Below are 12500 nucleotides of genomic sequence, written 5' to 3'. Positions count from 1 at the left end.
TCAGTCTATCTTTGTTTCAGTTTCCGCTGCATCGCTCTCTCTCTCTCTCTCTCTCTCTCTCTCTCTCTCTCTCTCTCTCTCTCTCAACTTAAATTCTAGTTATTTATGAATCCGAACACCACTTTATCTGTGCGTGTACCAGCTCATATACCAGTGTCAGAAACAAGTACTTATATTCCAGATATTATTCGAGATCACACTGAAATATTAAAACATGGATCTATTGAAAAAATAAGTTGAGTATGTATCCCTTCTGTGTACACTTTTTGTCAGAGCCCTTTCCTATGGGCTGGTGGCCGCCTTAAGGAATAAAATTTGTTCTCTCTCTCTCTCTCTCTCTCTCTCTCTCTCTCTCTCTGTGTGTGTGTGTGTGTGTGTGTGTGTGTGTGTGTGTGTGTGTGTTGCTGTAGAATATGTACGTGCGTGCGCATGTACTCTTTTCGTGCTTTCTGTGCTGGTTTTGTTCTCAGACACAGCCCCTCTCTCCTTCGCATGCAAAGAGAGAGAGAGAGGGAGGGAGGGACAGAGAGAGAGAGGGGGGGGGGAGGGAGGGACGGACGGAGAGAGAGGGAGGGAGAGAGGGAGATAGAGAGAGAGGGAGGGAGAGACGGAGAGAGGGAGAGAGAGAAAAGACAAGACAAGACAAATTCTTTATTTCGAGGATAATAGATAAGCACTGGTGTGCTTTTTTTTTTTTTTTTACATCCAGTTCCCGCCCTGAATAGGGTCTACACTACACAATACAAAATAAGATTAAAGCATGATGTTAGTAGAAATACATAACAGAGGAGGAAAAAAATCCAAAAAATTATCTTACAAAAAAGAAAAAAAAGAACACACACACACACACACACGCACGCACGCACGCACACACACACACACACACACACACACACACACACATGGCATACAAGCATAAGCATGGTGTTAGTAAAAAGCACAGGAAAAAATGAACAAAATGAAAGAAACAAACACACACAACACACACCGCACCACAGACCAGAATGGGGGATGGAGGGTGAGGGAGGTTCTCAGTCAACCATACACATTTGACAAACAGTATCATTGAAATGAACGATTTACATAACACAGGGGGGTTCCTGATGAATTTACAGAAAATTTGTCTATTAATGTAGGTGGTGCATTACCTGTCATAACCTTCTGCATCATGATTCCATTGTTGTACCCTAATTTACGGTTTAGTGGGAGAATATTCGCTTGTTTATAGTCTTAAAGGGGAGTCTTTTTAAGGAGTACCAGCTTGAGCCCCCCCGTTTATGAAGATTCTGTCCTGGCTTCATGGTGTTCGCACTTGCGGAGTCCCATAGTGTTGATGCATAATCTATTGTAGACTGTGCTTGAAAAAAATAATTTCCGAGAGTGAAGGTCAAGGAAATGTTTGATTTTGGATAGTTGATGGGTTTTCTGGGCTGTCTTTTTGCAAAGGGAATTTGTGTGAGGATTCCAAGTGCGATTGTTGTCAATTATGATTCCCAGAACTTTATGTTCACTTGCCTGTTCAGTAGGTTCACTTTTAATTTGGATGGAAGGAAAATTCTGTATAGTGTTTTGCCTCTTCTTTCTGGTTGTGATCAACATTCATTTTGTTTTTGTGTGTGAAGAGACATGTAGTCTAGTTCGGTCCATCTAACGAGTTCATCAGTACTTTCTTGTAAATCTTTTGCAAGAGCGACTATGTCAGTACGAGAAGTGTGGATTGTTGTATCATGCGCAAAAAGTTCGCAGACGGATTTCATGTGGAGCGGCAGGTCGTTTATGTATATTGAGAATAGCAAATGGCCTAGAATAGACCCCTGAGGAAAGCCATAATCAAGTGTTGATGGTGCGGAGACTGCTGTACTCATTGTCACGCATTGTTGTCTGTTTGTCATATAGGATTTAAGCAAACTGAGACTCTTAGTTGACAGACCATATAGTTCGTTTTCTAAGTAAGAGGTTGTAGTCTATCACATCAAATGTTTTTTTTAAGTAAGAGGTTGTAGTCTATCACATCAAATGTTTTGTTGTTGTTTTTTTAATTCAACGAATAAAACACCACACTATCTATTGTTATTGACATTGGTAAGCCAGCCATCTACAATGTTGACTAATGCTGTGTGGCATGAATGCTTTCATCTGAAACCAGACTAAGCTGGATGGAAAAGTTCATTGACATCAAAGTGATGTGAAATATGCTTGTTTATGTGCTTTTCCAGTGGTTTTGAAAGAATAGAAATAATGGAAACTGGCCTGTAGTTTGAAGGATTTGTGGTATCCCCTGATTTGTAAATAGGAATAACTTTAGCTTTCTTAAATGCGTTCGGAAAGTAGTTTTTGTCAATACACAGATTAAAAATGTTCGTTAATGTGTCCGTTAATACTGGAGCAGCTAGTTTAAGAATTCTGCTGCCGATGCTATCCTGTCTCCGGGTTCTGTCTGTTTTAGTTGGATAAGGTAGTTATAGACTTCAAATACTGTTATGGGTGGAATATCTAATTTAATTGAAGCGTTTTTATTATAACAATGCAATTTTAATTTTTCAAGGTTATTCAGTTTTGTGTAAACTGTGGTAATAATTTTCTTGGCTATTGTGGAAAAGTGTGTATTTATAGTTGATTCACAGAAACGTCTTTGATCAAGGTTGATTTTGACGAAGATTGCTTGTTGGTGAGTTGATTTACGGCTTGCCACACTGATTTTGGGTTTTCTTTCGAGGATAATAATTCTCGGTAATATTTCCTCTTTTCTTTGCGCTTTTGCGAGTTTATCGCATTTCTCAGTTTGTTCGATTCTTCGTGGTAGCCCTGCTCTTTTAGATAGTCTCTAATGTAGCCTGCCTCTTTCAACTCTTTGGAACACCAAGCTGGTTTAGGAGTGTGTTTAACTCTTATAGTTTTCAGAGGGACGTGTTTATGTTGTAACAAGAAAAAACTGCCCGTTTCACTCTCCGTTTCACAACGTATTTACTTTATCCGCACTGTACAGCGAGCGGCGTCATTCTGAAGAAAAGAGTCCATTACAAACACCCCCGTCCTTCATCCGCTCGAGTTGGACTCGCCCACGTTGTAGGGGTGTCAGATCAGGTTATCCCATAGCGACTGGCTCTTGTCACAGGTTGACGTTTTTGCATGAAGCGCCGTCAACAGTGATGAACGACTACTGTCGACGCACAGATGGATGAAAGTGAATGCTTTCACACCAAAAAGACACGATGCGAAAAAACACAAGAGTGTTTATGGCAAACGGATCAAACCAAACTATATTAAATTTTTATTCCATGTCATGTCTACAAAACTTTTGCGAAGTTGATTTTTCATAACAACACATAAAAGAAATGATTTCCAGCCAGTTGTTTTTTTCACTTTGAATCTGCCGAATCCCTCTTACATGGTTCAGTTGGAGTGTGTCTGTAACTTGACCTGCATATGTCATTGCATAGATTTATGGTCTGGTTTTTTTTTTCCTCTCGTTAATTGATATATATATATATATATGTATACACACACACACACACACACACACACACATAATGTATATATACATATAGTTTTGTTTTGTTTCGCGGGGCGTGAGGTGGTGGACTGTTGGGTGAATTGTTCTAATTAATCCTTTCTCTGCAATTCCCTTTTGCACACACACACACACACACACACACACACACACACACACACACACACACGCACGCACGCACGCACGCACACACACACACACACACACACACACACACACACACACACACACATGGAAAGAGAACTGACTTGAATAAGTCAAATTGAAATGAACAAATAATATTTTCTGAGGGTGATAGAATAGGCTGATGCTTTCTTTCATCCAGCCTTCGAAGAGAGAAATAAGGAGGGAGGGAGGGAGAAATGGAGACAGATAGTCAGACAGACAGACAGACAGACGTACAGACAGAAAGACAGAGAAAGAAGATGAACACGGATGCTATTTTTCTGATCAGAATTACCAGGTTATATATCAAAACGGACACAGACTGAGAAATCTTACCAGGTTACATATCAAAACGGATATGTTATAACAGCTTTTTTTTTGGCTTCAAGTGCCGAAAGCTAATACGTAAGTCATTCAACTCAGCGCCTCTCTTTCCATTTTTCCTCCCCCCCCCCTCCCCCCCTCTTCTTTGTTTTTGTTTTGTTTTCCGTTAACCCATACCCTGCTACTGCCAAGTAAACCTGGGCTCATCACTGATGGGCTGTCACCTCTTTGAGATGAAATTGACTTTACAGGTCAGGATGTCAATCACTATCCCTTACCTCTCCTCCCCCTCCTCCCTCCTTCCTCTTCAGATTGCTTGGCTTGTTGTTCGGCAAGACCGATCCCAGCGATTAGACTGACACAAAAGTGCACAAATTACGCTTTAAAAGATTCACGACACGTTGCTCTCAAGTCTCCAAAGTTCAGCTGTCAAGGGGTTAAAGACGGGCGCAATAGCCGAGTGGTTAAAGCGTTGGACTTTCAATCTGAGGGTTCCGGGTTCGAATCACGGATACGGCACCTGGTGGGTAAAGGGTGGAGATTTTTCCGATCTCCCAGGTCAACGTATGTGCAGACCTGCTAGTGCCTGAACCCCCTTCGTGTGTTTTCGCGCGCAGAAGATCAAATGCGCACGTTAAAGATCCTGTAACTCATGTCAATGTTCGGTGGGTTATGTAGACACGAAAATACCCATCATGCACGAACCTCGACAGAGAGTCATCGGCAAGTCGATGTTGGTCGTGTAACAGAAAGAAGCAGAAGATATGAAAAAAAAAAAAAAAAAAAAAAAGCAGCCGTGAAGGATGCGGTCATTTGTTGTTGGTGTTGTTGGTGGTGGTGGTGGTGGTGTGTGTGTGTGTGTGAGAGAGAGAGAGAGAGAGAGAGTCGCCCCAAAACCGTATATGACATACTTTTGACGGACCTGTCACCTAACCGTTTTTCACATACTTTTGACGGACCTGTCACCTAACCGTATATGACATACTTTCGACGGACCTGTCACCTAACCGTATTTCACATACTTTTGACGGACCTGTCACCTAACCGTATTTGACATACTTTTGACGGACCTGTCACCTAACCGTATTTGACATACTTTTGACAGACCTGTCACATAACCGTATTTGACATACTTTTCACGGACCTGTCACCTAACCGTATTTGACATACTTTTGACGGACCTGTCACCTAACCGTATATGACATACTTTCGACGGACCTGTCACCTAACCATATTTCACATACTTTTGACGGACCTGTCACCTAACCGTATTTGACATACTTTTGACGGACCTGTCACCTAACCGTATTTGACATACTTTTGACAGACCTGTCACATAACCGTATTTGACATACTTTTCACGGACCTGTCACCTAACCGTATTTGACATACTTTTGACGGACCTGTCACCTAACCGTATTTGACATACTTTTGACAGACCTGTCACATAACCGTATTTGACATACTTTTCACGGACCTGTCACCTAACCGTATTTGACATACTTTTGACGGACCTGTCACCTAACCGTATTTGACATACTTTCGACGGACCTGTCACCTAACCGTATTTGACATACTTTTGACGGACCTGTCACCTAACCGTTTTTCACATACTTTTGACGGACCTGTCACCTAACCGTATTTGACATACTTTTCACGGACCTGTCACGTAATTTAAATTGAATTAAGATGACGAAATGGGTTTTTACATTTTTGTTTTTGTTTTGCTTTAGTGGCCAGGAAATGTAAATTGCTTTCCGCTGATGTCTGTATGTATCTGTTTATCCATCTATCTATTCATATCATATACATATCATTGTGTTCAAGTCCCATAATTATATGGCACAGGGGTTTGACCTTCAGAGATGGTCTGGGTGCAAGTCTTTTAAATGAGACGATAAACCGAGGTGTTGAGTGCAGCACTGCACTAGGCGCACGTAAAACATCCTTTGGCAAAGAAACTTATTGTCTCTGGCAAGATTGTATAGAAAGATCCACTTTGACAGTAAAGCAAATACATGTGCTGACAGCAAAAAAGAAGAAGAAGAAGAAGAAATATGTGGCGCTGCACTGTGGCAACACGCTCTCTCTCCCCAGAGAGAAAACAGTGTGAATTCCACACGCAAGGGAAATGTGTTGAGGCAAAAAGCAATGCGATGCAGTACTTAATTATATTGTTTTGCTGTACTGTGTGTGATCGTGGCGATTCTTTTCATATTTTAACCCCTCTGGTGAGATGCGAGGCTGAATGAAGCACGCTGAAAGCACAGTCTGGGTTTATTGGCTGTTGTATTATATGACAGAAATTGTACCCAGTTTTCTCATACTGTTTGTTTTTGTTTTTTGGTTAGACTCTCTCTCTCTCTCTCTCTCTCTCTCTCTCTCTCTGTGTGTGTGTGTGTGTGTGTGTGTGTGTGTGCATATTTGGCGCGATTTTGTGATTTTGTTTTGTTGAGTTTTTTATTTTTTTTAATTTTTTTTTTTATATTTGTATTTGTATTTCTTTTTATCACAACAGATTTCTCTGTGTGAAATTCGGGCTGCTCTCCCCAGGGAGAGCGAGTCGCTACACTACAGCGCCACCCTTTTTTTTTTTTTCTTTTTTTTTGTATTTTTTCCTGCGTGCAGTTTTTATTTGTTTTTCCTATCGAAGTGGATTCTTCTACAGAATTTTGCCAGGAACAATCCTTTTGTTGCCGTGGGTTCTTTTACGTACGCTAAATGCATGCTGCACACGAGACCTCGGTTTATCGTCTGATCCGAATGTCTAGCGTCCAGACCACCACTCAAGGTCTAGTGGAGGGGGAGGAAATATCAGCGGCTGAGCCGTGATTCGAACCAGCACGCTCAGATTCTCTTGCTTCCTAGGCGGACGTGTTACCTCTAGGCCATCACTCCACCCTAGGATGAGGTGTTCTCAGCCGTGGTGTGACCCTGTGTGGTAGGGTTGCCCTGGCTGGAGCCAAACTGAAATGACAACCACTTGACTGGCATAAACGTATTACGAAAGTGCATGGTAACGTCACTGGTGACGTCACCAGAAAAAGGGGCAAAAGCTCTTTATGCTGATTGTTTTGGATAATGTTTTATGACCTGAAACACCACTTTCTACTGTTTACCCCTGATAATGAAGGGGTTTTAATCCTCTCAACTAACTATCATGTTCGTTTTAAGAGTTATCATTAACATTTTAAAAACACACCCCCCTTATCCAGAAAAAAGGCTTTATGGAGTTCACGAAGCTCTCTCTCTCTCTCTTTCGTGTGTGTGTGTGTGCGTGCGTGCGTGCGTGCGTGTGTGTGTGAGAGAGAGAGAGAGAGAGGCAGAGAGACAGAGACAGATAGACCGAGAAACAGACAGAGAGATTCCTTGCAGTTCATTATTTAAGGCCTGAAGGGAAGCGTGTTTTGAAAATAGGGAACATTAAAAAAAAAAGGGAAACACTGCGTCCTGACCCGCGAGCTGTTTCTTTTCCTGTCACTGAATGTGTTCGTATGTTTGGTGGCTAGGATGTTTTGTTGTTGCCGTTGCTGTTGTTGTTTAAAAAAAAAAGGTTGACGGTCTCACAGCCTTTTTCGATCATCGGGGGAGCGAATTCATAATCCACTGTGTCTTCAGTTCGGCATAGAAAGGCACAGCCCAATCCTCTACATCAGCAGTTTCCACCACCGGAAGTCAGGTAGGCAGGGTAGGTTTGGGCAGTTGCGAAAGATCCAGTCGAAGCGACCGGTTCAATGTGTGTACTGTAAAGATAACATGTCGTACGGTAGTCAAACGTAATTCTTTTGTTTTCGAAGGCTTTCTCCAACTGTTGCACTAGGAAAAGTTCGTCTGCTCATTCTTTTCAACGTTTTGTCGACACACCCCACACCGCACACAAACACACCCTTTTGAGAGTGCTAAGTAGCTGTGCAGCATCGTTCGCAAATAGACTCACGTCAAAATATCCCATGGTCTGATTGCAAACGGCACTACTTTGCAGATTACTGTCAAAACTGACGTTCTGTTCCGTCGCCAATACGCTTTCTTAAATTCTCCCAGCACTGGCAATGAGCGTTCAACATATCCGATCAAATCAACTATTTCAAACTGTGTCAAAGTTCAAGTTCTACAACTTGCTTCCATTGATTTTAGGATTTTGAGAGAACGTTTGTAACCTTGGTCAGCAGTGGTGCGCGAAGAGAAGAAAGAGCGCGGAAAAAGTCAGAAATAGCTGACGTTTGACTGGTTCTTGGAAATGGATATTCATCAAAGTATTAGAAAAAAAGGTCGAAGCAGACGTTAAATTGTGAAATGCAACCGTTAAGACCGCTTCGAGTGAGTGGTGCGGTATACGAATCGTTGGGAATTAGACGCTGTTCGCAAATACCCATACCTACCCTACCCCATTCACGTCCACATGGGCGGATTGAGGAAAATCAGGAGCGAAGTGCCTTTCCCAAAGACACAACACAGTGCAGAAACTGGGCCTGGAACCCTGATCACTGGTGAACACTGGATCACAAGTCCAACGTCTGACCGATTCGCTGCCCCCCCCCCCCTCCCCCACTCTCTCCTCCCTCGTGCCCCTCCCCATCCTCTGCTCCTCCGTCCCCTTATTTTAAAAAAAAAGGAATCATTTATCTGTTTTGTCATTTATCTATTTATTTCTGTTTTTGCTTTTTTTTTTTTTTTTTTTTTTTTTTTTTTTTTTTTTTGTTTTTAGTTTTTGCGAGTGCATCAAAATGGAAACGATCTATACTTAGAGATTTTCATCGTTTTATTTTGCGTGTGACGGGAAGATCCTGTCATAGTTAGTACTCAAATATTTTGTCGTAGTTAAAACTCCACACACACACACACACACACACACACACAAAGGTTCAGATGAATATATTTTCAGTTCTTGAATTTTCACTCATGTAATGCGGAAGTTGTGTTGATAGCATTTTTTTTTCTTTTTTTTTTTTCTTTTCAAATCAAGAATGAATCGTTCTCTTTTTTGTTCGATGATTATCTGCAATAAGTGTCAGAAAGACATTACCTGAACATACCCCCCCCCCCCCCCCCTCCCATCCCGCCCAACCTCCCGAGTCATAGCTTTGAAACAAACAAAAAATGAAATAGGGAGAGGGGATATATTTTGAGACCATCTGACAAGAGGAGAGGAACTGGAAAGAAAAGAAAAGGGAGGAAATATTTCACTTTTGTGCATTTCCCGAAGATGAAATCAGCTTAATTTCACACACACACACACACACACACACACACACACACACACACACACACACACACACACACACACACACAGCGCGCGCGAGCACGCACACATGGATTAAAAATAATCATGTATGTGTATATAACTAATGGCCATTTTCACGAGAGAGGATTAAATTGGCTCCCAGTTCTACTGCTAAAGGGTCTTACTTCCCCTTGCAGTTCTTCCCTTTACAGTTACAGTTGTTTTCACACACACACACACACACACACACACTCTCTCTCTCTCTCTCTGTCACGCACACGCACGCGCGCGCGCACACACACACACTCTCTCTCTCTCTTAAAGAAACACACATACACACACAGTCAAAGAAACACACACACACACTTATAGAAACACACACACACACACACACACACACACACACACACACACACTCGCACGAAAGAGAGACAGACAGACAGATAGACACAGAGACACACACAAGACAGACAGACAGAAAGACAGAGGATACTAATACATTGCTCTTCTCTCTCTCTCTCTCTCTCTCTCAACCCTCCCCCTCCCACCCCCTTCCCCCTATCCTCTCATCCGCCTCACCCCGCCACCCCCCACCCCCAACACTCTCTCTCTCTCCTCCCCCTCCCCCCCTCTCCACCCCCCTTCCCCCTATCCTCTCATCCGCCTTACCCAGCCACTCCACCCCACCCCCAACACACACACTCTCTCTCTCCATCTTTTTTTTTTTTTTAGAACAAGGTGTTGTATACAGGAATAAGAATTTGCCGAACTCTCCGGAAACTACGCTTACCTGTCACATGTATCAGCATCAGCGGAGGCCACTTCGGGAGGCATCATTTAAGACGACACTAATATTAAAAAAATCATAAGTAGAGGAGATTCTAGCGTTCATTTGTTGCTGCTGTTGTTGCTGCTGTCGTTATCGTTGTCATTGTTGTTGTTTTGTAGCGGGGGTAGACAGGGTAGATTGTGGCGCGCGAGCGTTTCCGGCGGGGTACGTGCCCGCGCGCGCGCGCGCGCATACACACACACATTCGCACGCACGCACGCACATACATGCATGAACAAATATACACACACAAAGGGGAAGAAATACAGCACTGGGTTTGTATGGGGAGGGGGTGCGTGCGTGCGTGCGTGCGTGCGCGTGTGCGTGTGTGTGTGTGTATTTGTATACGTCTGTCTGTGTCTCTTTGTGTACTTCACTCTTTTCCTTCTTTTTCTCTTATTGTTTGGTCCCCCCCCCCCCCCCCCCCTCTATTATGTGTGTGTTTGAGTTTTCCTGTGTGCGCTGTATTATGTTTAATTTTTTTGTGTATGCATGCATCTGTGTGTGTGTGTGCGCGTGCGCGCGTGCGTGTGTGTGTGTGTGTGCGTACGTGCGTGCGTGCGTGTGTGTGTGTAGGGGGGGGGGAGGTGAGCGATTTCTCTTCCCCCTTTCTATCCCCCCTTAACATTACTTGATCAATCAGCACAGTTAACTGTACGCGTCAGGATAACTTTCTGTCGACCAGACAGACAGACTGACAGATAGCTAGACAGACTGACAACAGACACTTTTTTTTCTCTTTTTCCAGTAACGATATTTCAGATCTTATTATCATATCCAGACGACCAGACAGGGTTTGCGCCTCGAATGATAGGGTGTGTGTTCTACGTTTCGTCATATTACGTTAACCCCTTTACTGCTGCTAAAAAGTATGGTCGTCGGTGAAGGGCTGACACCTCACCGAGATATGACTCAGCGTACAGGTCAGGGTGTCAGTGAAGGGTTGACACCTCACTGAAATATGACTCAGCGTACAGGTCAGGGTGTCAGTGAAGGGCTGACACCTCAGTGAGATGTGATTTAGCGTACAGGTCAGGGTGTCAGTGAAGGGCTGACACCTCAGTGAGATATGACTCAGCGTACAGGTCGGGGTGTCAGTGAAGGGCTGACACCTCAGTGAGATATGACTCAGCGTACAGGTCGGGGTGTCAGTGAAGGGCTGACACCTCACTGAGATATGACTCAGCGTACAGGTCGGGGTGTCAGTGAAGGGTTGACACCTCAGTGAGATATGACTCAGCGTACAGGTCGGGGTGTCAGTGAAGGGCTGACACACCTCAGTGAGAAATGAATGAGCGTACAGGTCAGGGTGTCAGTGAAGGGTTGACACCTCACTGAAATATGACTCAGCGTACAGGTCGGGGTTTCAGTGAAGGGTTGACACCTCAGTGAGATATGACTCAGCGTACAGGTCGGGGTGTCAGTGAAGGGCTGACACCTCAGTGAGATATGACTCAGCGTACAGGTCGGGGTGTCAGTGAAGGGCTGACACCTCACTGAGATGTGATTTAGCGTACAGGTCAGGGTGTCAGTGAAGGGTTGACACCTCAGTGAGATATGACTCAGCGTACAGGTCGGGGTGTCAGTGAAGTTCTGACACCTCAGTGAGATGTGATTTAGCGTACAGGTCAGGGTGTCAATGAAGGGCTGACACCTCAGTGAGATATGACTCAGCGTGCAGGTCAGGGTATCAGTGAACGGCTGACACCTCAGTGAGATGTGATTTAGCGTACAGGTCGGGGTGTCAGTGAAGGGCTGACACCTCAGTGAGATATGACTGAACGTACAGGTCAGGGTGTCAGTGAAGGGCTGACACCTCAGTGAGATATGACTCAGCGTACAGGTCAGGGTGTCAGTGAAGGGTTGACACCTCAATGAGATATGACTGAACGTACAGGTCAGGGTGTCAGTGAAGGGCTGACACCTCAGTGAGATATGACTGAACGTACAGGTCAGGGTGTCAGTGAAGGGCTGACACTTCAGTGAGATATGACTCAGCGTACAGGTGAGGGTGTCAGTGAAGGGCTGACACCTCAATGAGATATGACTGAACGTACAGGTCAGGGTGTCAGTGAAGGGCTGGCACCTCACTGAGATGTGATTTAGCGTACAGATCAGGGTATCATTGAAGGGTTGACACCTCACTGAGATATGACTCAGCGTACAGGTCAGGGTGCCAGTGAAGGGTTGACACCTCACTGAGATGTGATTTAGCGTACAGGTCAGGGTGTCAGTGAAGGGCTGACACCTCACTGAGATGTGATTTAGCGTACAGGTCAGGGTGTCAGCGAAGGGTTGACACCTCACTGAGATGTGATTTAGCGTACAGATCAGGGTGTCAGTGAAGGGTTGACACCTCAGTGAGATATGACTCAGCGTACAGGTCAGGGTGTCAGTGAAGTGTTGACACCTCACTGAGACATGACTCAGCTTACAGGTCAGGGTGTCAG

General features: G+C 44.1%; 1 protein-coding gene across 1 annotated transcript in view; it reads left to right on the top strand.

The window, feature by feature from the left end:
- LOC143297842 (uncharacterized) overlaps window positions 1–12500 on the top strand; it is a 117781-nt gene that overhangs the window by 1203 nt on the left and 104078 nt on the right. The gene's annotated exons all lie outside the window — the stretch shown is intronic.

Source organism: Babylonia areolata, chromosome 23 (assembly GCF_041734735.1).
Source record: "Babylonia areolata isolate BAREFJ2019XMU chromosome 23, ASM4173473v1, whole genome shotgun sequence".
NCBI classification, from domain to species: domain Eukaryota; kingdom Metazoa; phylum Mollusca; class Gastropoda; order Neogastropoda; family Buccinidae; genus Babylonia; species Babylonia areolata.
This window is presented reverse-complemented; position numbering and strand designations above follow the sequence as displayed.